This window comes from Protopterus annectens, chromosome 3.part0 (assembly GCF_019279795.1).
Source record: "Protopterus annectens isolate FY-2018-M chromosome 3.part0, PAN1.0, whole genome shotgun sequence".
Taxonomy (NCBI): Eukaryota; Metazoa; Chordata; order Ceratodontiformes; family Protopteridae; genus Protopterus; species Protopterus annectens.
The window spans coordinates 776,344,817-776,371,526 of record NC_056731.1 but is presented as its reverse complement, the minus strand read 5'-3'; the positions used below and the strand labels follow the sequence as shown (position 1 = coordinate 776,371,526).

At 43.7% G+C, this 26,710-nt stretch overlaps 1 protein-coding gene across 2 annotated transcripts in view; it reads left to right on the top strand.

Annotated features, from left to right (window-relative positions):
- SDHA (succinate dehydrogenase complex flavoprotein subunit A) overlaps positions 1-26,710 on the top strand; it is an 803,000-nt gene that overhangs the window by 303,401 nt on the left and 472,889 nt on the right. The gene's annotated exons all lie outside the window — the stretch shown is intronic.

The window sequence follows — 26,710 nt, the reverse complement described above, 5'->3', positions numbered from 1 at the left end:
TCGATTACCAGATACACATAATCAGATATGCTCCGAACTTGATTGCCCAGGCTTGTCAAGTTATTTCTGACCTCCATGATTCTGAAGCAAAATCTTCTGCTGTATCTGTTTTGGGTTCTACCTCACAGGTGGCTCATCACTCTTATCTGTCATTGTTATTTCATGATGTGGAAGTCTCGCCCTCCGTTTTCAGGGATTCCCACCTACCTCTGTAAAAATTTAATTTCTCAGAGGTCGTTGGGTCCCTGATGGACCAGGGAACCATTGAGGCTGTCCATACTTCCCAAGTAGGAAAATGATTTTATTCCAGGATGTTCCTGATCCCCTGAAAGGAGGGCACTTGGAGACCTATTATGTATCTCTCTCCTTGCTCAACCCCTTTCTCAAGGTTCCTTTTTTCATACTACACCAGGCTTTTCTGATGCTCTTGGATTTGAAGGATGCTTAACTGCATGTTCTGATTAACTGTCTTTTCAGGAAGTTCATGTGTTTCTCTGTTTCTTCCTCTCATTTCCAGTTCTCTGCTATGCCCTTTGGCCTCTATTCTGCCCCAAGGGTATTCGCAAAATACCTAGCTCCTGTGATTGCCTTTTACAGACATTGAGGTATTTACATTTTTCCTTACCTAGATAACTTGTTGCTTCAGGAACCTTCTCCCATTTGCCTGTTACATAATCTGGAGTTCACCATATCTCTCTTCCAAAGTCTCATGTTCGCCGTCAACTTCCAAATGTCCATCCTGACTCCCTGTCAGGATCATGTGTGTCTGGTTTGCAGGATTCCGACAGTGCTAATGTTGGCCTGTCTTCCACTTTCAAAAGTTCTGTCCTTGACAACTTTCTTTCAGTCTCTTCTTTCTCCGCCTGCTATTCCAGCCAGAGAATTTTTTCGAACCTTGGGATTTATGGCCTCATCTATTCCAATGGTCCATCTTTCCAGACTGCAAATGAGGAACCTTCAGTGGTACTTAGTCAGTTTGGCTGCAGCATTGCCACCCTCTAGAGTTCAGTGTGCCCCTCCTTCCTTGTCTAAAGCAGGAATTTGAGTGGTGGATTCAGCAACTAACCCTCAACCCAGACCTGCCCTTTAAGCCTTTGGTTCTGTCTAAAGAACTGTTCACTGACATTTCAGATATGAGGTCGGGAGCTTCCTGTGGTCACCTAAAAGTTCAGGGTCTCTGCCCCCCCCTCCCCATCAGAAGTCAGACCATATCAACATCAAAGAGATGAGAGGCCTGATTCTGGACCTTCAGGCTTTTCACCCCATGCTCTGCCCAGGCTCTCTGAAGGTTTACACAGAGAACACAACAGTGATGTGTTATGTCAACAAGCAGGGGGGAACAAAGTTTTACCTTCTCTGCAGGCTGGCTCTTCAGGCCTGGGATCTGGCTGTCAGTTAACTCTTCAGAGCAGGGCCAAAACACAGGCTCATGAGTGGATGCTTTACACAGCTGTGTTTCTGGATGGGTACCTTCATTTGACTGAAAGCTCATTTGACTGAACCCTCATTTGACTGAGACCAAATGACTGAAACTTCATTTCACTGACACTTCATTTGACTGACACTTCATTTGACTGACAGTTCATTTGAGTGACACTTAGTACTGGCAGTGTCTAGAGCACTGTAAGGCAAGTAAAAGGAGTATGTCCTTTTCCCCACTGTAGTGCGACCCAGGAGTTAGTATGTATAGTTGGGGGGGGGGGGTGCAGCCCGCCCACTTACTTTGGTTTTACTGAGCAATATAAAACCAAAAGCAGAGAATATGACCTGAAAATAAGTGGGGGGGCTGCCCCCCCCACCCCGCAACTATATATACTAACTTCAGGATCGCACTACAGTAGGAAAAGGACATGTTCCTTTTACTTGCCTTACAGTGCTCTAGATACTGCCAGTACTAAGTGTCAGTCGAATGAAGTGTCGGTCATTTGGTCCGACTAAAATGTTTGTCAGTCAAATGAGCTTTCAGTCAAATGAAAGTAACCCATTTCTGGACATAGTCCATCAGTGGTCTATTCCTCAGGTAGATCTTTTTACCGCCTCTCTGAATAGGCAGCTCCCTTTTTTTCTGTTAGAGTGCCATGTCATCTAGCGTGGATGATGGTCACCCTTTCCTTTCTTTGGAGAAAGATGTTTCTCTTATGCTTTCCCTACTTCCAAGAATCTTGCAGAAGATTCAGGTGGACTTCCCAAAAATCTTGCTAGTGCCTTCCTTTTGGCCAAGACAGCAATGGTTCCTCCTCATAATGCATCTGGCCGGGGCATTCACCGCCATTTACCTCACCGGTTAGACCTCCTCACTCAAGACAAGTGGTCACTTATCCATCTTCACTGGTCCACTCTTCAACTGACACAGTGTCTTTTCTGAGGACATGCTTAGGGGTTTACAGGAGGCAAGAAGACCTGCAGCCAGAAAGTTTTATTTATCCAAGTGGAAGAGATTTTCTGTCTGATGCTATGCTCATAGTCAGGACCCTTTTTCAGTGGGAATCCCTGGTTCTTTCCTGTTTGTGTGAGATGCTCCAGTCTGGCTTGGCTTTTTCTTCTGTAAAAGCCCATTTGTCAGCTAATTCTTGCTGTCTGCTCTTGAATCTTCCTTTGGCTTCTCAGTTTGAAGGCAAACCATTTCTTAAAGGCATCCTGCAACTTAGGCCCCCAAGGAAGCCTATTGTTCCTCCTTGGGATCCTAATTGTTTTAGAAAAATTTGTACCTGGAAGACTGTCTTGCTCTTATTCCTGCTCACGGGGTTTCTAAGCTTCATGCCCTTATGGACGTTGTCCTTCTTTTTTAGATTTTTCACAGGGACAAGGGTGTCCCTTAATACTAATCTTTTTATGCCCAGGGTTGTTAAGGAGGTGTTGCTGAATCAGGCAGTACAGTTCCCTTTCCTTTTTTCTTCTCAGTCTGCTAGTGAGAGGGCCCTTTTTTCCTTGGATTTGCAGAGACAGTTCAGGCATTATTTGGATAAAACTTAAAACTTGTCCATTTGTAAGTCTGATCAGATTTTTGTTTCAGTTCCTCATTCCAGAACATTGGGTTTGGCTGTTTCTAAGCAAACCATCTCCTCCTGGATTTCTAAGGCCATTTATTATTTGTTATTCTTTTCATGGCAAGTGTCTGTCTACTTCAGTCAGAGTTCAAGGGATTGAACACACATTCCATCCTTGAAGCTGCTACTTGGTCTTCAGTGCATAACTTTACTAAGCATTATAAATTGGATGTTGTTTCTAGAGCCAGAGCAGGTTTTGCTAGAGCCCTTCTGCATAGGTTCGTTGAGAGTTCTTCCAGCCTTCCACCTCCCAATCCTTTTCTTGAGCTTTTGTACACTCCCTAAGATAAATAACTGCAACAGGGATATAGGAGGACATAGTACAGTTGTGTAAAATCTTACCATAACAGTAGAGGTCCGTTTCTTCACTGTTGCGGTATTCACTCGCTCTCTCTTTCCCGTTTTTTTTTTTTTTTTTTTTGTGTCTTTTGTTTAGGCTTCCCTCCTGGCAGAGGGGCTGTTTTTTTCATCATCATTTTCTTCTCCTGGACTGTAATTTTCTGTAGCAATTCAGTTCTGGGTAACTGCATTTGTACGTTACCTCTGTGCCCTGCATCTTGAATGGGGAGCATACATGTGATGTGTATGGCACATACAAGATCTAAAGGCTTTGGTATAATGGCCAGCCGTTGGGCTGTCCTTGGCAGGAGATTCCTGTGGTGAAGAATCCTGCAATAGTGAAGAGGGCTTCTACTGTAATGGTAAGATTTTACATAACTGTGCTTTTCTTCCACACCGCTCACTCACACTTTATGGCCAAGTGTCCAGTCAACCTACTGCAATCTTTGGAATGTGGGAGGAAACCCCAGGACAACATGCAGACTCTACACAGAAGGCAGCCATCTGAGAATCGAACCTGGGAATCTCTTGCTGTGAGGCAGTAATGCCGTCCTCTGTGCCTCCCTAATAATAGTGTTTCTGTTGAGAATATATAAAGGGTCAGAGATGAGGATAAAGGTAGATTGACTCCTTATGAATAGATTGGGTTTCAGCAGACTGAGTTGTGTATGTTACAAATTGAGCCATTAGATGATTGTCAAAAATGCCTGGATAAAACTGGCTTCATGTGTTGATATTATATTTTACCTGACCAAAACAGGTTTGGATATTGCTAGCAGTTTAAGTTATTCTCTAGATGTAAATAAAATTATGGTAAGACAAAAGCATTAGGAGTGAACTATGCACCTGCACACAAATTAGTCATTGGATCATTTGGACAGGAAATCAAGAAAAGTGCTTCATACTTATCAGATATGTAAAAATCAGTGCATACCAAGATTATTTATTCATAATTCTAAAGGAGGTATAGGCCTCGAAATTGATTACATGTGTAGAGTTGCAGTTGTAGGACTGCTTACATATCTGTCGACCTAATCAGATCTAAACGTAATGAAAGTCTAAGAACATGAGAAGTTTAAGATGACTTCCTTTTTTACTTTAGTAGAAGCATGTCAGTGTTAAGTGGGAATGGAAGTTAAACTAGAAGTAGACAAAAATCAGGCAGCAGCTGAACGTCCCAAAAACAAAAGCAAGAATATAGGGAGAAAGATTATATGAGAAGGCAATGTGGAAAAGGCATAAATATTGTAGCAAGTACAGAAAGTTCCAGGATTTGATGTAGGAATGGTTAAGGAGAGGTCAATTTTAAACCAGAAGATGAAAGGTTAATGTTGGCAGCTCAGGCTAGTGTGGACTACATGCATGTTTTATAAAATCCTTTGAACATGTGAGAGAAACAGACAAATGCAGGTTCTGTAAAACAGAATTGGAAACAGTTGCACATCTTGTTGCTGGGTGTGATACAGTAAAGGCAGAGGGCCTGCATGCTGAAAGGCATAATAATGTGGCAAGACTGTTGACATGGGAATTGTACATTACAATATAGAAGTAGCTGAGAAGCATTGAAAATGTGAACCACAAAGCATAATAGAGAATGATGAAGTTTCTATCACATGGGATCACCTATTACCAACAGTTGAGAAAAATGTGAGAAAGCCAGGTATAGTAGTCCATGAAAAAAAAAGACAAAAGTAGCATTGATCATTGAAATTGCTACACCTAGTGATTTAGTGTCTCACGCAGAGAGAGAGAAAGTCATAAAACGTCAAGATTTGCAGGCAGAAACAAGCTCAGTGCGGAAGATGCCCAAACAATCCCAGTAGTAGTAGTAGGGGCAATGGGCCTTAAAAAAGAAATCTGCAGTCTAAATATTTAAATATGCTGCAAATATATGTAGCTCTGAATTGCAGAGGGTGTCAGTTCTGGGCTATGTTGCAGGTGTTGCAAAGAGCTCTTTTGCCTAATACCAAAGAACCCAAACAATATTAATTTCGTGAATATTAATTCTACCCTGACTTAGGAATGGGGTTCATTCCTGTCATGGTATTAGAAGCCTAAGAGATTTGGAGAAAATAATCAGCAATATATTTATAAAGTGGTAGAAAAATTCATTAACAACCTGGAAAGGGAAAGATTAGAAAAATGAATTTCTGCCTATTGGAGTCTGTATTAAAGAGAGAGGGGACTAATAGGAGATGGCTAGTGACAGCTGGGTTAAATTCTGCAAGGAACTAAGGCAATGGGAATGGATAATCCAGGCAGGGAAAGTAGTAGAATGGGAAAGAGCTAAACAACTGTTTTGGTCATAAAATAGGGACTATTAGCTGTGTATAGGAAAATCGTCAGGGAAGGAAGGCACAGAATGAAGTAAGTGTCATCCCCTTTAGATTTTATGACAGATCCAAAAACAATGTGAACTGTTAAAAAGGAATAATAAGTAGAGTGTTTCTTTAAAGTACTGTTACAATAAATTTACTACAGGTGCTAGGGTACAGAAAGCCTTTGTTGATGATGCTGGCTGCAAAAGAAGACATCAAAAAATGCTGCTCATATGTCAAGCCAACATTGATAGATGTATTGAACATTATGAAGTAAGTAGAAAAACAAGAACTGAGAAATGTAAGAGATAAGAGTAATAATGGCAAATATGGGAGTGGTACATGCAAATAGTTGAGTAGGAGTCGTAATACATGTAGATGGCTGGTAGGCAATAGATGAATGAGAGTATAAAGAATGTTTAAAAAATAAAATTAATGAAAAATGAGTAGATAAAAGTGTGTGTGTGTGTGTGTGTGTGTGTGTGTTGAAAATGTTAAATCATATGTTTAATGTTTACGTTTGTGTTACAAATCGTGTAAAATTAGTTTGTTCCCCCTCAAAAAAAAAAAAAAAACTGGCAAAGTCTTCAGGAATATCAGTTAAAACAGTGTGTGAATGCTGTAAGATCATTTTTCAACATTTTTTTCGTACTTTGGTTTACAGAGACAACAAATACACTAAGCAAGAGACTGCAGTAGTACTTTCTACTGCTGATAGTTTAAAATGTTATATTAAAATTAGTACATATATTTCTGACACTTTTATGGTGCTTGTAATGTTCTTTAAAATAACTTCTGCTTATTTCAAACCATTTTACCTGATGATATCAAATGTAAACTTTTACTTAGAATTCTGATAACATCAGTGAGAGTCAAGAATTAATGTTTGAGTTAAATCTTCAGGCTACAACTAGTCTGTTCAGTCTGAACTGGTTGGTGCCTCTCTAGCATGCATTAACTGAGGTGTTCTGCATTAAAACAAAATGGGAATAGTCTGGACTCAACCCTTAAGGAGGTCATGTTTTCTACTAATTGTAAACCATGACTTATTGGTCAACAGTAGGTGAAGTGTAGATTTGTTTAGGTTAATACAGGGATTTTTTTTTTACTTCTCTTTCCTTTCCCCACAGTATTTACTTGGATTTCTTGCTGTTTTCTGTCTCTTATTTTTCCAGAACCTGAGATTAATAAGCTTTGTAGTAAGTGTCCCTCACTAACTACTAGTTTACTTGGATCTTTTTACATGACAGTTCAGTCTGGATAGATTTGCTGTTTCCATCATTGTTCTCATCTGTGGAGATGGATTTCTGCAGGATTTTATTTTCCATATTTAGTCCAAATTAATTTTCCTGAGCTGTTTGTTAATGTTACTGATGGGAAACACTGGATGTTATGTGATCCTATCTCGCCTAAATTCTGTACTGATGGGTTCGGAGCCGATCCTCGACTCCGACTCTGCATGCTATACTATAGAGCGAAGTCTCTAATTGGCTGAGCTATTCTACATCCCAGGATGCACCACTACTACTTCCCCAGATCTCGTTTGCTGCTTCATAGCAATAGACGTGGTCTCGACTTGGCTGGGCTAAGTACTATTTACTGACTAATTTTCTGTCAGAAAATTTCTAATTTTTCACCCAAAAGCTGTTTTAACAGCTACTTGTCTTTTCTAAGTGGTTTTTGTGAAAGTTTGTGTAAATTTTGTTAGCGCTAGGTTCCCGCTTTATTTAGTGAGGGGTTTCCTCGCGCTCTATTTCTAGTGTGTTATACCTTGTGTTACTTAACTTTTGTGTGGTAATTTTTATTTTTTTTCTAGCGTCAAGGTCCCGTTTTAGTTAGAGGGGCCTTGCCCTCGTGCTCTGCTAGAGCTGTGTTGTAGTTTCTATCTGTGGGCCTATCCTGTTTAAATTAGAGGGATTTGGTCCCTTTGTGGTAGTTTTCTTGTTCTAGACTGTTTTTTGAGTGTGTCTTGTAGAGATGTCAAAGGAGCATAGGCCCTCGGGTTTTAAAAAATGTACCAAGTGTGGGTACAAGATGTCAATCACGGATGACCATTCTCTATGTGTTTATTGCCTAGGTCCTAAACACCTTCAAGAGTCGTGTAGTGTATGTCACGCCTTTTCTTCTCGTGTCCTCCAAGAGAGGAAAAACAAATTGATATTGAAGGGGCTCATCACCCCTTCTTTTGAGGAGGCTTTATCTTCTTCCCCCTCTCCTTCCAGGAAGAAGAAGTCTTCAGCTCCGACCAGTCCGTCGGAGCCGACAGCTAAGAAATCAAGGCAGGCTTCTCCGTCGGCTCCACGGACTTCGGAGCCGAGGTCGGAACGGTCTGCCTCGATGCATCCAGCCTCGACTCCTCTGTCTTCAGAGACGAGCGCTCGAGCATCGAGAGGCGGGTCACCTTCTTCGGCTCCATTGGTTTCGGAGCCGAGAAAGGTTGCTCGCTCAGACTCTTCTACCTCGGCGCCGAAGTCCCCGTCGGCTCCGAGGGAAATTACTGTGCTGGTGGAATCTCCCTTGGCGCCAATACTGCTTGAGACTATTCGGAGCCGGTCCCCTAGTCTTTCGGAACCGGCGGAGAAGTCAACTCGGGCCCGATCGGTCTCTTCTCGGTCTTCGAGGATGTCCGATTCGGATATAGACAGGGTGCTTCAAAGGCTGTTCCAGTCTCCAGTTTTCCAAAAGTTAGTCTCGGCTCCAGCCCAGTCGGCTCCGGAGCCGATTGTCCACCCTGTTGTATTGGTTCCTCCTCCAACAACCTCGGCACCATTGGAATCGGTGCTGGTGGGAGCCAGTGGAGGTTCTCGGGTCGGCTCCGACCCTTACTCCAACCCCGACCTTCGGGTCGGAGTTCGGTACACGGACCTCCTCGGTCGGCCCCGGGGGTGACGCTTCGGGTCCGATGCTTTCGGTTCCGAGCCTCCCTCTCGGTGCGTCGGCTGCGGGAGTGCCGTCTACTGTTGTGGCCTCGGGGGTCGGACCTTCCCAGGACTCGGGAGGTCCGGCCTTCAGGGCCATGAGGAGTGCTTTGGCCAAATCTTCCTTGGCTACCTCCACCATCTCTCCGGCACCTTCCCTTGGCACGGAGACTTGTTCCTTTGTTGTCCCCCTGTCTCAAGACAGCGGAGCCCTGGGGCCTGAGGTCACCCCCATTGGGGATTCCTCCCTTCCTGGGGGTCCTTCCGAGGCTTCTTCGGAGGAACCTCCCAGGAAGAGACAGTGTAAGAGGAAGCACGTCGACTCGCCTGATGAGTCTCTCACCTCGGACACCGACCTCGATGATGCGGAGGGGTCCCCAAGTCGTCCTCGGATGATGTCTCCTTTGTGGACATCTTAGAAATCCTCAAGCAACGAGGCGACTGGCAGTCCAAACCCCCTTCCGCTGAGGAGTCGGTATTCCTCAAGGCCTTCGGGGCTCAGCCTTCCGCCTCCTGGGTGTCTCCGCCCTTCGATGAGCTCCTGGATTTGATCTCTCGAAGGGCGTGGGAGCACCCGGATTCTGTGGAACCGGTGCCAGCTCGCCCGAATAAATTTCTGTCAGCCCCCCCTGAAAAGGAATTCTTATCTAAAGGTGTGGCCGTAGATGCCCTAGTGGTGGCATCTGCTACCCAGCAAGATGTGGCAGAGGCTTCGACGTCTGTCCATCCTCCTAATAAAGAGTCCAGGAGTATGGATCGGTACGGGAAGCGCACCCTTACTTCAGCAGCCTTTACCTTAAGGTCTCTGAATTACCTTACGCACTTCACCAGACTTCAGAGGGATCTGGTCAAGGAACTTTCAGATACCCTCTCTGGTAACCTACCTGAGCAGTTGGCCCAGACGGTTAGCTCTCAGTTGGCTACTCTATCATCAATATCGAACTCGTCCATGAGGCTCATTTCATATGCAGCCGAAGGGGCGAGTAGAGCGGCTACAGGTGTTGCTCTCGGAGACAAGCCTGGCTCCGCCTGTGTCATTTTGTGGAGGCCTTCAAGTCTTCCTTTGCCGACGCTCCCTTTGATGGGTCCTCCTTGTTTGGACCCAAGGTAAAGGACACCTTGACCCACTGTGAACAAGAGGGTAAGACTTTGACTGCCGTAGGGGCACGGTTTTCCACTCCCTTCCGGCCTTATCCCAAGGCTAGAAGAGGGGGGAAAATGTGGTTCCACAAATCTCAGAAGACTTACCCCTCACAGCAGGATGATCCCCCTTTTAGAGGCAGAGGAGGGGGAAATTTTTCAGGAAGACGCCGTCCCAGAGGCGGCAAAGGCCCCCGCAACACTGGAGACCGCGAGTCCTTTCGTGGCTCCTCAACCTTCCAGCATCCCCGAAGGATTGCCCGACTGTGCCGCTCCGGAGCCAGTCGGGGGTCGTTTTTTGAGGCACCTAAAGGCCTGGGAGAATATCACTCAGGACCGATGGGTGCTCCGAATCATTGCCGGAGGTTACAACATCCCCTTTTCTCAGCCCCCCCTCACCATCCAAGAAAATCCCGGACCCACCACCCAGTCAACGGGATCTCGCAGCCATCGAAATTTCAAAGCTGCTTCAAAAAGGAGTCATCCAACCGGTCCCCGAAGACCAGACCAGATTAGGGACTTACTCAAGATTCTTTTTGGTGCCAAAAAAGACCGGGGACATGAGGCCCATCTTGGATTTCAGCAAACTCAACCTTTCTGTCAAGAAGTCCAAGTTCCGGATGGTCACCTTACAATCCATTCTCCCGCTGTTGGAGGAAGGTGTTTGGATGTGCTCCATAGATCTCAAGGTCGCCTATTATCATATCCTGATAGATCAGGCGTCCAGGAGACACTTGTGCTTCAGCCTGGGAGACAGTCATTTCCAGTTCCGCGCACTGCCCTTTGGTCTCACCACAGCCCCCAGGGTGTTCACCAAATGTTTGGCGGTGGTGACTGCTCACCTGAGAAGTCTAGGATTCCAGGTGTTTCCATACCTAGACGACTGGCTCCTAACTGCCACTTCCAGGCGTCTACTCTTACAGAACCTAGCAGCCACTATATCTCTAGGCAACTCCCTAGGAATCGCCTTCAATTGGGAAAAGTCTGTGTTGCTGCCATCTCAGCGCATACGATTTATCGGAGTAGAGATAGACTCAAAGCAAATGCGGGTCTATCTTCCTACAGAGAGGATAGAAATATTACAATCTCAAGTCCGAGCATTGCTCCTCAAACGCCGAGCCCCAACCAGGATGGTCCTACAACTGTTGGGTTCCATTTCGGCTACCATTCTCCTAGTTCCCTTAGCAAGATTGCATATGAGGATTCTCCAGTGGCTCCTGTCAGTCCAGTGGTCGTATCAGGATCTCCCTCTCAGTCACCTCATTATGATCACGGAGACGTGGAAACAGGACCTCCATTGGTGGCTTCTTTCCTCCAACCTGAATCAGGGGTGACCCTTCTTTCCTCCACCTCCAGTGGCCACTTTGACTACGGACGACTCCCAGATGGGGTGGGGGGGACATTACCTGGGCAGGTCAGTCCAAGGCAAGTGGCACCCCAACGAGAGTTCCCTCCACATCAACAAATTGGAAATGAGGGCGGTGCTTCTATCGCTACAAGCATTACACAGTTACCTCCCCCAGGGCATGATTGCCGTTCAGTCCGACAACATGTCAGTAGTCTGGTACCTGAACAAGCAGGGAGGGACCAGGTCCTACCCCCTTTGCAGAGAGGCCATGAAAGTATGGGATTGGGCGATTGCAACCAACCGTTTCTTGGTAGCAACACACATTCTGGGGAGATCCGATGTGATAGCCGACAGACTGAGCAGAACTATTCTATCCCCGCACAAGTGGTCTCTGAACGACAGAGTGGCAACTCAGATCTTCAGAAGATGGGGAACTCCTTGTTGCGACCTCTTTGCAACTCCTCTCAACACAAAATGTCTACAGTTCTTCTCTCTCACCCCAGTTCCGGGGGGGTTTCCCAAGGACGCCCTAGTCCAAGCTTGGCCCACCAGCCTACTGTACACCTTTCCACCGGTTCCCCTTCTTCCCAGGGTGATCCAGAAGGCGATTCACTTGCAGTGCAAGATGATTTTAGTTGCCCCATACTGGCCTCGTCAAGTCTGGCTGCCCTTTCTTCGGAAATACGCACTGGACGGTCCATGGTTCCTGGACCAGGTTCCAGACCTCTTGATCCACCAGTCGGAACAGCTTCATCAGTCCCTTCACTCGGAAGTCATACATATCTTGTCCTCGGCCCACAAGAATTCGACTAAAAAAATGTATAACAGCAAATGGAAGAGATTCGCCATTTGGGCCCAACTCCGGGGATTAGATCCCATTTCTGCCCCGGTGTCAGAAGTTTTGAAATTTTTAGCTTCTTTATTCAATCAAGGTTCTTCGGTCTCTACCATCAAGGTTCAATTGGCAGCTATTTCTAATTTTCATGAAAGTATAGACCCACCTTTGATGAGCAATAAGTTGTGTAAAGCCTTCATGAAAGGTGCTGGGCTGCTACGACCTCCGATTTCTCATCCCGCTCCACCGTGGGATCTTAATTTTGTATTAGGTGCTTTGACCTCTTTCCCCTTCGAACCGGCAACAACTTGTGACTTGAAATTTCTTTCTTGGAAGACTGCTTTTTTGGTGGCAATTACATCAGCCAGAAGAGTTTCGGAACTTCAAGCCCTATGTGTCAAACCACCGTACCTGGTTTTTCACAAGGATAGAGTATCCCTCAGGCCTAATCCATCCTTTGTTCCCAAAGTTTGTTCTAGTTTTTGTCTTCAACAGTCATTGGAACTCCAAGTTTTCTTCCCAAACTACTCAGACAGAGCGGAATACATCTTCCATTCATTGGATGTTCACAGGCAGTTGCGTTTCTACTTAGATAGGACGCACCAAACACGGAAAACAGATCAGTTGTTTGTGTCCTTTTCGGACAATAAATTGGGCAAAGCCGTCACAAAGGTCACCATTGCCAAGTGGATCAGAGATTGTATCAGTCATACTTACCTTCTTTCTAATAGAGAGCTTACAACCACTGTGAAAGCTCATTCTACAAGGGCTATGGCTACTTCGACAGCCTTTCATTCCAAGCTTGCCATTAGTGACATTTGTGCTGCGGCTACCTGGTCTTCTCCTCACACCTTCATTTCTCATTATAAATTGGATGTGGCATCTCGGGGGCGAGCTTCCTTCGGTTCCACAGTTCTCAGGAGTGTTTTCCAGTGAGCCACCCAGAAATCGGGTGCTAGGGACGCTGTCCCATCAGTACAGAATGTAGGCGAGATAGGATCACATAACATCTTTTAGTTATGTACTTACCATAACTTTAGATGTTTGGGATCCATCTCACCTACATTCCTAATAACCCACCCTCCTTCCCCCTGCCTTGGAGATCAGAAGAGACCGGACGGTTCAGTTTAGCCGTTTCATCTTGAAACACCTGGCAATGTTATTTCAACTGTCTATGAATGTGTGCATGTGTGCGGACAAACAAGATCTGGGGAAGTAGTAGTGGTGCATCCTGGGATGTAGAATAGCTCAGCCAATTAGAGACTTCGCTCTATAGTATAGCGTGCCGAGCCATCAGTACAGAATGTAGCCGAGTTGGATCCCAAACATCTAAAGTTATGGTAAGTACATAACTAAAAGTTATTGCATGTGATAAAGCAGGGCTGTTGCACCACAGAGCAGCATATCAAGCTCTTTGCTGTTCAGCCACATTCTTACATAGTGGGGGTGAAACTTTATATGCAGGCTTATATCACTATGTAAGTTAGTACCCCATGCATATAAACCCCCTCCCCCCGGATCATATGCAGTTGACAAGCGCTGCATTAGCTGTGCATGATCTAGTAACGTATAGGACCTAAATCTGGATTAAATACATGCAGCTCGGTTATTGCTTGTGGTTGCATTATTCTCCCTTTCTCTGCTGACGTGTTACCTTACCACTACATTAAGGAAAAAGATTCTTTGCATAGCAGATCCTGTGGTGCAGACAAACATGCTATCAGTAACATGCACAGTCACTTCCTCCATTAGTACTGCAGGGGTGCTAGAGCCAATAGAAGTACACACTGTACAGGATCTCCAGAATAACATAATATGCTAATATATCCTGATCCGCAGTTATGGCACTGGAGGGCAAAAGCTTTACAGATGTCTCCCTGCTAGAATTGTGGACCACAGAGCAGACTTAAGTGTGCCACTAAGTGTGTGTTTGTGTGTGTGTGTGTGTGTGTGTGTGTGTGTGTGTGTGTGTGTGTGTGTGTGTGTGTATACATTCTTGTATGTGTTGTGTGTGTGTATATATTCTTGTATGTGTTGTGTGTGTGTGTGTGTGTGTGTGTGTACATTCTTGTATGTGTTGTGTGTGTGCGTGTATACATTCTTGTATGTGTTGTGTGTGTGTATACATTCTTTGTGTGTGTTGTGTGTGTGTATACATTCTTGTATGTGTTGTTTGTGTGTATGTATGTGTGTGTGTGTATATATATATATATATATATATATATATATATATATATATTTTTTTTTTTCCCCCTCTCTCTTGTGCGCGCACAGGGAGCACCCCAGAACTACCGGGTTGCAACATACCACACGATTCGGCCACAGAACACGGATCGAAACACAAAAGGAGGGGGTGTATCCATATTCATCAAGGATACCTACACCTCCAGGTTAGTGGCGCAGTATGATACCCCTGAGATCATCCATGTGCAACTAACATCGGACAAATCTCCAATGCAAATTGTGGCCTGCTACAGATCACCCTCCATGACCCAGAATCACCACTGCACCTTTCTGGAGACACTGGAAAACCTGAAGGTCCTACCGAACACCCTGATATTGGTCGATTTCAATTACCCTACCATTCACTGGGAAAACTACTAGAGTACAAACTCCCAGGCCCAGCGCTTCCTGGAATTCATCAACTCAAATGCCCTGGATCAGCTGGTAAACTCCCCTACCAGAGGTGAAAACATATTGGACCTAGTCATCACCAACATGGGCGACGGGTGTTCCACACAGGAGGTCAACCTGTCACTGGTTAGATCAGACCATAAACTAATCACTCTGGATGTCCACACCCCACCACCACCCCCAACTAAGGAAACCACAGTAAAAAACTTTTCTAAAGCAAACTTCACTTTACTTAAGACAGAGGTGGTAAATTTTAAAGTCCCCATGCTAAAGGATAATACTGCCCAAGATGCAGAAACCTTTACAGATGCACTCTATGAGCACCTACAAGGATGCATGGATCGTGCCATCCCTATCTAAATCAAGACTCACTCCTCTAAGAGAAGGAAACCAGTTTAGTGGACCCCTGCCATAGACAGGCTATACAATAGAAGGAGGAAACTAGTTCGGAAAAAAAGCAAATCCCAAGAAGGAAAGACATCCCTGATCAGTATCAGTAAGAAACTAAGGTCCCTCATGAAGTCATCCAAGGCTAACTTTGAAAGAAATAGCCAAGGATTCAAAAGATAATCACAAAGCTTTCTTTAGCTATGTTAAGAATCTAAGTGGCAACTCGTAGATATGCACTGAACTAGTGCAAAATAGCACAAAATATACTGAGAAAATACGAAGAAAATGGAATATACTGCCAATAATCACCAAAACCAAAAACAAAAAGCAGTATCCACGATAGGAGGCTCCAACCAGTAATTTTTAAAACAGAATTGTCCAAATTTATTTCGAGCATACACAGATAAACATAAATGCCTTCACCATACATCCATTTGCGTTTTCATCATGAAAATGACTTCATCAGATGACCAGCATACCCTAAATATACTGAACCTACTGATATTGCCAACATCCTGGCAGATAGATTTAGTGCAAACTTCATCCCCCTCTCACTTCCAAAAGGGCCCACAACAATACCGGAAAAGTGTAGTGTCCCAAATATCACAGATGCACAGGTGAAACAGCCCTTTCAAAAGCCAAAAACACAGCGTCAGTGGGACCAGATGGTGTCCCAGGCTGTGTCTTGCACAAACTACAGAACGAACTAAACCCCCACCTAAACACGCTGTTCAACCTCAGCCTCTCCACAGGCTACGTGCCCATTGAATGGCGCACAGCAATGGTTATTCTTCTCCACAATGGAGGGGCCACAACTGACCCTGTTAACTATCGCCACATAAGCCTGACTAGTGTGGTCTGCAAGGCTATGGACCGCATCATCATGGAACTCCTTAACAAAGACATTGGGAACCTCCAAACACTTGACCTGACCCAGTTCGGCTTTAAGTGCAGGTCATGCCTACTAAACCTGATTGACTTCTTCGAGACAGTCACCAAGGCCATAGATGAGGGAAAGGTGGTCACACAGCCTACCTTGACCTCGCCAAAGCTTTCAACACCATTCCCCACTCGGGTATTACAGAAAAACTCACCAGCCTGAACATAAACCCCTACTTCACGAGATGGGTTGCCAACTGGCTTACAGACAGAACTCACACGGTAAGAATAGTGGACTCCAGGTCCGACTCTAAACCAGTCACAAGTGGTGTCCTGCAAGGCTCGGTCCTGGGACCCCTACTGTTCGGCATATACTTCTCAGAAGTACAGGCAAACACAAGAGGACTATGGCTAACCCAAGTTCATCGATGACTGCAAACTGGGAGCCATAATTGACTCTCCGGCTGACCCGGACATCCTCCAAAAGGGCCTTACTGCAACGGACACCTGGTGTCAAAGTCATGGCCTCAAGCTAAATGCATAGTCATCCCATTTGGGAAAAACAAAACACCCATGAATTACCACATAGGTGGCAGCCCCCGTAATACAGAAGAGGTAATAAGAGATCTGGGGACCCAGGTAGATAGTAATCTCTCCTTTGACAATTATATTGCCAAAGTAGTTAGGAAATCCTTATATGTGGCCCTTCTAATTACTAAAGGGTTTGCATCTAGAAATAGAGGTTATAGTGCCCTCTACTCATCACTCATTAGACCCATCATAGAGTACAATGCCCCATTTGGGATGTACCTCACAAGATACTTCCAACAGATGGCAAGACCACAAAAGTACCTCACCCAGAGGATTACTGGCCTAAAACATATGTCCTATGCAGCCTGACTGAAAAAACTCTGGCTGTACTCAGTGGCATATCGCTTACTCAGAGGTGATCTCTGCCTGACTTACAAAGCCATGTCCAACTCAGAATTGATGGACATGCTCCATCTAAAGAAATCCAAGTCACTGTGAGCCACGTGCTCTAGTGAGCTAAACCTCGCCACAATAATAAATAGAACATGCTGTAGGGATAGATTCCTCTCACAGAGACTCCCCATGCTTTGGAACAAAATTCCAAACTACATTAGGCAGAGCCCCTCACTAACACTCTTCAAGAAAAACCTTGACGAGTGGATGGGTAACAGAAAATACACCCCTGGGATCACTTCATTGGCTCTGCTTGACAGAGGATCAGTTAATTAATCAATGGGGCGGCGAAAGCCGACTCTGGCTAAGCTTACAATTGCCCTCGGGCAGATAGCCTAGTACCTACCTGTGAACCCATGTATATACCAGTAAGCTGGCTTCATAGTTAGAGGAATAAGCTTTTGTTGCAGTTGAAAGATCCTTGTTTGGTATTTGTTTGAATGGTTCAGTCTAGCCCACTAGATGGCTCATCCTTTGTGGATCCATCTTTATCCAGAGCCATATCATATACCCAAAAACGAAGATCAGTAAACTGGTAAAACAAACGAAGGCAGACCAGTGGACCCACTGAACAAAGTTTATTGATAAAATAAAACAAATTGCTGTTTCACAAAACTAAAAACAAGCAGCTAGAGCTGAAAATCAAATGATCCAAAAGTACTAAGCGCTTTCACCCATATAGCTGATGGGCATCTTCAGAGTACTTGCAACTTCATACAGGTGTACTCTATATACATATATATATATATATATATATATATATATATATATATATATATATATATATATATATCCTTTTAATTACACAACGCCCCTAATCAATTGATAGAAATAATTATTACATAGTACATTAATTTATAAAAAGATCGCTTTCATTATAAAAATCTAAAATGACCATAGAATATCTATATTATTATGTGTATTTGATGAAAATATATATATTGTGTGTATTGTTTCAACCTAAAATAGCTTAAAACATGCTTAAAAATATTAATATGAATAATATCCAAATATATATAAAATATAGTAATATGTAAATATATAAATATAGTATTTAAATATAGTTTATAAATATATATGGCACATGAATGATCAAGGTAAAATAAAATAAAATAATTACGCTAAAAATACCCTTGAAGATAGATACAATAACCAAATAACAAGGCAAACTAAAACCAATAGATATATAAGCAATATGCGTATATACTCATCGTTGACAAAAATGGTACATGATGCAAAAACATTGAATATTAAATAAAATGAGATTTCTGTTTCAGAATACTAGTGATAGAAATGTGTACATTAATGCCTGGTGCATTGTTGGCATTTTTGTCAACGATGAGTATATACGCATATTGCTTATATATCTATTGGTTTTAGTTTGCCTTGTTATTTGGTTATTGTATCCATCTTCAAGGTTATTTTTAGCGTAATTATTTTATTTTACCTTGATCATTCATGTGCCATATATATTTATAAACTATATTTATATACTATATCTATATATTTATACATTTACATATTAGTGTATTTTATATATATTTGGATATTATTCATATTAATATTTTTAAGCATGTTTTAAGCTATTTTAGGTTGAAACAATACACACAATATATATTTTCATCAAATACACAATAATAATATAGATATTCTATGGTCATTTTAGATTTTTATAATGAAAGCGATCTTTTTATAAATTAATGTACTATGTAATTATTTCTATCAATCAATTAGGGGCATTGTGTAATTAAAATGATGCATATATATATATATATATATAGTACACCTGTATGAAGTTGCAAGTACTCTGAAGATGCCCATCAGCTATATGGGTGAAAGCGCTTAGTACTTTTGGATCATTTGATTTTCAGCTTTAGCTGCTTGTTTTTAGATTTGTGAAACAGCAATTTGTTTTATTTTACCATATCATATACCGTCTGCATCTCCTCTGTGCAGTTCCTCGATGCCCAAATCTTTAACGCAGTATGTTTATGTAAATAAATAGTCTGTTTTACATTTTGTATACTTTTTCTTTTACAGGGCTCTTTGGTGATGCATACAATCTTATGTAGTTAAGTCTGACTACTACCAGTCTGTTGTCTATAACTCTTGGTGTTTTTGTTAGTGTATTGTTAGTAGTGGATCTGATGTTATCATTTTCATTCAGGACTCAATGTATGGGTTTTGGATCCGTCCTCTGATGTGGCTCAGCTGCATTTACTTAGACTCTCGGATCCAGCTCTTGAGCTTTTCCCGTTACGGATAATACTCAAGAGCCTGTAATGCCTCAGATCTCATTTGCCACTTCTATACTTCAGATGTGTCTTGAGCTGAAGGAGTGTTTATCTACACTAGTTGCGAGTTAAAATAGAGAATTTTTTATATTTCCACTTTACATTTCACTCTTCCTCCCCTTTTGAATTATCGGGTATACTCTGCATTAGGATTTAAAGTTTTTTCCTACAATTTTTTTTCCGGCTACTCTCTTTACCATAATTCGTACTTCACCTTCTTTCTTTTCCTTCTGCAAAGTTTCCTACCTGTTCATAGGGCATTTCTAATATACCATTGCTGATATTTTTTTTCTTTCTTAAAAAAAAAAAAAAAAAAAAAAAAATATATATATATATATATATATATATATATATATATATATATATGTAAAAAAGAAAAAAATTCTTTAATAGCTGAAAAGCCAACAGGTTTCAAAAAGTGCACTTCCTGTGGACATATGATACCTAATTCTTATCTCCACAGGGAGTACATGTATTGCTTGGGAGCAGTCCACCTTGAAACCTCATGTCAGATTTGTGAGGGTTTCACTTTAAAGGCTTTATTTAAGCTGTCTTTGCAACAAACTGGTTTTAAAGGATTTGCTGCCTGCATCTGCCTACTTCACCGTGGCTCCTATTTCAGAGGCACAACCCCCTACAAATCTGAAATCTTCTCTGGAGTCCAGGGAGCACAGAATATAGTCTTCTACCCATGCTCCAAAACCTGACCTAGCTTCAGAGCCACCAGCTAAGTTAATGAAAAGATCAGATCCGACATCTTTGGATCCAGCATTGGGGACACTTAAACCTCTAGGTCTCAGATTCTTTGCTTTTCACCAGAGCCTATTTCCCATGGCTCCAATCACCGTTCTTGCAAGAGACTCCGAAGAGAATGTCACATCCCATATCATCCTTAATCAGGTCCTCCCAGTGTTTATCTGAAGCAGATCTGGATGGAAAGATGAGGAAGTTCCTCTGAGCTCAGGTTCAGATGGGGGTTTTACTATCTCTGTCTCCCATCATATCCATGTGTCCTCCAACCTGTTTCTCATCCACTTGTCTCTCCATCTCTGGTCTATCCAGTGAATGTTCTTCATCCCACATTGCTGCAGTCCTAACACTTGGGTAGTCCGCTGTCCCAGTCGGCCCGAATACCAAAGTATATGGCTGACGTCGGTCAAGGCGCATTAGTCTGACGTCAGGGTACAAATGCGCATGACCGACGTCATATCCCCAGTCTTTTTTGCCGCATGGTCCGATGCAGAAGCAGTATTGCGAGTGCAGGTTGGCGTTCTGAAATTTTCTGAAGTCGGAGTTTCAGACCGAATCAAAGTTGGCTAAGTACCCCGTTGGGGAATATTTTGGTTTTTTCTTGCCTCAGTATTTAACCGGATGTCAGAAAAAGTGAATAACTGTATTTCTTGTGGGAAACAGATACCTCATAGGGATTACCATACCTTGTGTATACCTTGCTTAGGGCCTGAGCACGACGTTGTTGGATGTCGCTCTTGTGCTAGATTTAACAAACGCACTATAAAGAGAAGATTAGACTGTGCCAGGTTAGTTTTTGGGAAGCGTTGTAATTATAAAATGCCGTCGGATGCTCCGACGCCCGCTTCGTCTAAAAAGCGCAAGGACAAAGCAGCAAAGCCTAGGTTGGAAGAACCGTCTGTCCCGGACGTCGGTTCTTTAGAAGGCTCGGTGGAGCCGGAGGTTCTGCCAGAAGTTTCTTTGGAGTCTCAGGGAGAGACTTTACTGTTACAAGATGTGTCCTCTCAGGGGGTAGGCCAGGCTGAAGGGGCTTCTCAGGTGGCTGTTCTCCCCTCCCTTCCTAAGGTGGTTAGGCCCTCCCCTTCTGTTTCCAAGGCTTCTTTGAGAGGCAGGCCAGGTTTAACTTCAGTGGGTGTCTCTCCTAGTTCTTCAGGATCTTTGCCTAAGAAACATATGCTTAAAATGGCAGAAGATTTGATTACTATGATTAGAGGTTCTATGCCCCCTCCTGATAAGAGGCCTAGGGTGGAACCTGAGCTTGAGAGTTTTGAGCAGTGTTCGGAGGCTTCTGAGTCTTCGGCTGAAGACTTACAGGAGTATCCTCCTTATTCTGATTCTGATGTAGATGATTCTACTCCTTCGGCTTCTCCTCCTGAGGATTTTTCTTTTCAGAGACTCTTCATTCCATGAGGGAGCATTTTAAATGGGAAGGTCAAGATTTCTCTGATTCCAGGAAGAGGCTTAGGGAATTCTTGTTTTTACCCCAGCATAGGCCTTTAGCTATACCTCCTGTTCTGGATGTGGTGGAAGATGTTTTGCAGAGGCTTCCCTGAACCCTGATTCTTTGCCTCCTGCCCCAGTTAAACCGGATAGGTATTATAGGGTGCCTGAAGCTCATAAGTATCTTTTAAGAGTCCTAGGGCAGACCCAGAAACTGTTTCTCAGGGGCCTAAAGGTGTTAAGGCTTCTGTTGTTAAAAATCCTGTTCCTCCTGATAAAGAGGCAAGGGCTTTGGATAGATGGGGAAAGAAGGTGTATACTTCTTCCACTTTAGCCATGAGGGCTTTGAATTGCCAGTTCCACATGTTAAAATACCAAAATTATCTCCTTTCACAATTGAAGTCTAAGGTGGATGCTCTGGCGGAAGGTATTGAGTGTAAAGAGTTGCAGGATTTAGTTCATGTGTCTGAACAGGTGGGTAAGCATTCCTTGCAATGTGGTTTTGATGCTGTACAGGCCTCTTCGAGGGTGGCTGCCACTGGTTCTGTTCTTCGCAGGCACGCCTGGCTGAGGGATCAGAATTTAGCTGAGCATGTTAAGACAAGGATTTTGGATGCTCCGTTACAGTCTGATGTGTTGTTTGGTTCGCCTGTGGAAGCAGTTTTAAAGAAAATGGAGGACAAGGCTAAGTCTATGCAGACTGTTAAAGATTTTTTGCAGGTTCAGCCTCCGAAGTTTAGTAGAAATTGGCCTACTAAGGGATGGACATATCCTTCTTATGATTCCCAGTCTAGGGGTAAGTCTAGATGTGGTAGGGGCAGAACTCAAGGTTCTTTTAGGCCTAGAACAGGGAGTTCACCTGCTCAGTCTTCTGGTGAGGGCAGGGGTCAGCCCTTTCGTAAACAGACCCAATGACCTGCCTTTTCAGCTGCCAGAGCTTTCTCGTCTGGCAGCACCTTTGGGAGGAAGGCTGGCACTTTTCAAAGAAAATTGGAGTTTAATTACCCAAGACAGATGGGTATTGGATATCATTCACCACGGTTACAGGTTTTATTTCCATACCTTGCCTCCTTTCAAAGGCATGCCAGACATTCCTCCTCTACAAAGAAAAGAGGCTCACAAGCAAATTTCTCTGTTACTCCAAATAGGGGCCATTCAGCCGGTTCCTGTGCCAGAAAGGGGCCTAGGATTTTATTCTCGCCTGTTCCTAGTACCAAAAAAGGGGAACACGTGGAGACCAATTTTGGATTTATCTATCCTCAACACTTATCTGGACATTCCCAAGTTCAAAATGTTGACGTTACAACAGCTTTTACCTCTGCTGGGCAAAGATCACTGGATGGTAACTTTAGATCTCAAGGAGGCTTACCTTCATGTGCCTATCAGACCATGTTGCAGGAAGTATCTGCGTTTTCGAGCTGGGAATTCCCATTATCAGTTCTCTGCATTGCCCTTTGGCTTATCTACTGCGCCCAGAGTATTCACAAAAGTTCTGGCTCCAGTGATAGCTTACTTCAGGCTAAAAGGAATACAAATCTATCCTTACTTGGACGACTGCCTGATTCTGGCTCAAGAAAAGGAAGACCTTTTACAGCATTTGGAATATGTGATAGCAGTGCTAAGATGCCTGGGGTATTCTGTGAACGAAATAAAGTCCAGTCTAGTACCCTCTCAAGACATGTGCTTTCTGGGTGTGAGACTGAATACAGCAACCCAGATGGCCTTTTAACCCCGGACAAACAAAAGAATCTTTCCCTTTACTTCCATCAACTATCTCTTCAGTCCGGGCTGACTGCAAGGACAGTCCTTCAAGCCTTAGGGTTCATGGCATCTTGTATTCTGGTGCTTCCCAATGCCAAACTGCATATGAGGAAGCTGCAATGGTATCTCAAAAATGTATGGACACAGCACTGCCAGGATTTGGACACTGTCATTCAAATAATACCTTGCATTCAAAAGGAATTTATGTGGTGGGCTCAGGAATGTCACCTAAACAAGGGACTCTCTGTGACCCGGCCAGAGGCGAGTCAGATTCTAACGACAGATGCCTCAGACATAGCTTGGGGAGCTCATCTGAATGGAAAGTGGATACAAGACAAGTGGTCTGCCAGACTACAGCATCTACATATCAACATGAAGGAGATGTTAGCAGTCCAGTTTGCATTAATGGCTTTCAAGGAGTTACTTCTTCCAGGGCAGGTGTTGATTCTAACAGACAACACAACTGTCATGTGGTACATCAACAAACAAGGGGGAACACATTCTTATCCTCTATGCAGGCAAGCAATGATTTTGTGGGAGACTGCGCTCAGCTTGCAACTAACTCTTCAGGCAAGGTTTCTGCCGGAGCACAGAACTCCTTAGCAGATGTGTTAAGCAGGCAAATCATGGATCCCCACAGTGGAAACTGGATCTTCATGTATTTCGAAATTGACAGTGTCATGGGGAACTCCAGACATAGATCTGTTCGCTTCTCCACTAAACCACCAGCTGCCAAAGTTTTGCACCTAAAAGGTTTCATCACACAGCTTGGAAAGTGGATGCTCTTTCTTTCAGTTGGAAAAATCTTCATGTGTATGCCTTTCCACCTCTGCCTCTCCTCCCAAAGGTACTCCTAAAGGTCAGACAAGACAAGCCAAGGATGATTTTAATAGCTCCAGATTGGCCTCGGCAACACTGGTACCCATTACTGAGGAGTCTGGTAAGGAAGCCTCCATGGCCTTTACCTTTGATTCCACACCTATTGTCTCAGAGGGACGGTCATCTACTCAATGTCAAGCTTCACTCTCTTCATCTAACAGCCTGGCATATTCTGTTTTGAACCACAGCAGGTCTCGACTTCCTCAACAAGTTTTGAATGTGATTATGGAAGCCAGAAGACCTAGTACAAGGAAAGTGTACGCAGAAAAATGGAAGAGATTTTTATTTTGGAGTGCAGCAAAGGATTTGGAGGTTTCTGAGCCTAATTTGAGTGTGGCTCTTCAATATCTTACTGAGTTATTGGACAAAGGTTTGTCTTTCTCTTCCATTAAGATTCATGCTGCAGCAATTTCAGCTCACTATGATTGTGACCCACCATCATCCTTTGTTCAAGCAATTTCTTAGAGGGGCAAAGAATATAAGACCCCCACGTAGAGCTCCTACTCCTGCTTGGGATCTCAATTTTGTGTTGGAGAAACTTACTCTACAACCTTTTGAGCCTCAAGGCTACTGCTGAATTGAAATACTTGTCATGGAAGACTGCTTTTTTGTTGGCCATTACTTCTGCAAGAAGGGTTTCTGAATTGCAGGCCCTTATGGCGGTTGAGCCTTTTTTGATTTTCCATAAGGATAGGGTATCATTACGTACTAATCCTTCCTTTATGCCTAAGGTGGTTTCTAGTGTGGCTTTAAACCAAACTATTCATTTGCCTACGTTTATGCAGATCCCCAAAATAAGGGGAAAAGATTTTGCACACTTTAGATGTACACAGGCAGTTGCGTTATTATTTAAGCAGGACTAAGGATTTTAGGCAGTCTCAGCAGTTGTTTGTTTCTTTTGCTTTGAGTTCTCAGGGCAAGCCTGTGTCAAAACAAACTATTTCTAAGTGGATTGGGTTTTGCATTGCATTTTGTTATTCCCATCATGGCAAGGAGATTCCAGCTGGGATTAGGCCTCATTCCACTAGGGCTACTGCCACTTCAACAGCATTTCTAAGGGGTGGCAACTAAGGATATTTTGGAGGCAGCTACTTGGAGTTCAGTGCATACTTTCTCTAAGCATTACCACCTTCCTCTCTACTCTAAATCTAGGGCTGGTTTTGCCACGGCTATTTTGCAGGGCATGTTGACAGCTCCTGCTTCTTTATGATTTGCCAGCCTCCCTTACCTCTGCTTTGGGATTCTACCCAAGTGTTAGGACTGCAGCAATGTGGGATGAAGAACATAGTACAGTTTTGTACCTACCATAAATGTAGATGTTCAAGATCCACATTGCTGCAGTCCAATTTACCCTCCCTCCTTCCCCTCTGTGTTTAGGGGTGGTTGTGTGGGTGGGGTTGTACTTTTGTAAATTTGTATATATTGTACATATATTTGGTACAGGAGTGTTTGGTGTTTTTTGGTTTTGGCCTTATCTTTTTAGGGTCTTCTGACATCTGGGGCAAGAAAAGACTGAGGATATGACGTCGGTCATGCGCATTTGTACCCTGACGTCCTGACGTCAGACTAATGCGCCTTGACCGACGTCAGCCATATACTTTGGTATTCGGGCCGACTGGGACAGCGGACTACCCAAGTGTTAGGACTGCAGCAATGTGGATCTTCGAACATCTACATTTATGGTAGGTACAAAACTGTACTTTTTGGAGCTCTCAGATCTGCAGTGATTTTTGGAGCTCTCGGATTTTAAAATTCCGAGAGTTGATGTGTCAGATCCAAAGACAGATGAGTCTTTGACTCCAGCTGATGTTATTCGTGTTTCACTGTTGCAGTCATTACATTTGGGTAATTCTGCTGGCAGGTTGCCCTCAGCCAGCCTGAATTCCAAAGTCTCGGGCCCTGCGTTGGCCGTTGTCGCCCCCTCCCTGACGTCAGGTCATCAGCGGGTACAAAAGAAGCAGCCGATGCCATTTTCTTCCATCTTTCTTGCCACGCGGTGCCCAAAGCAGAAGCAGATGTTCATCATGTTTCGCTGTTGCAGTCATGACTATAGTGTTCTCCCCTGCCGGCAGGCAGCCCTCGGTCGGCCAGAATCCCAAAGTCTGGGTCCGGCGTCGGCTGTTCAACCATGCTCCCTGCTGTCAGAGCGCCAGGAGTATAAAGCTGACCGCCAACGCTATCTTCTCCAGTCTTTCTTGCCGTGCGGTGATAGCAGTTCGCAAGTGCCGGTCGGTTGACTCCTGACGAATATTTCTAAATACTTCGGTCCGAAGACTTTCTTCTCCACTCAAAGCTAAGTACCCCGTTGGGGAAACTTTTTTCTTGCTCCACTCCGATGTCAGAAAAAGTTAATAATTGTATTTCATGTGGGAAGCAAATACCTCATAAGGATTTTCATTCTTACTGTATTCCTTGCTTAGGCCCTGACCACGACGTAGCTAGTTGTCGGTTTTGTGCTAGATTCAATCAACGTACAATTAAGCGAAGGTATGATTTTGCTTTTACTTCAGTAGGCGCTTTAACTACAAAATGTCGTCGGATACGGTTCCATCTACCGGAGTTCACAAGCGTTGCAAGGATAAAGACAGGCCTCTGAGGTCCAAATCTGATGATAGCACACATGTGGAGCCAGCTTCAGGCTCGGCCGTCGTTAGTGAGGTGCTTTTGCAGCCCCTGTCGTCCTCCATTTCAGAACTGACGGCCGAAACGGACTCTCATGAGGAGCCAACCAGGCCTTTAAATAACTCTGTTGCA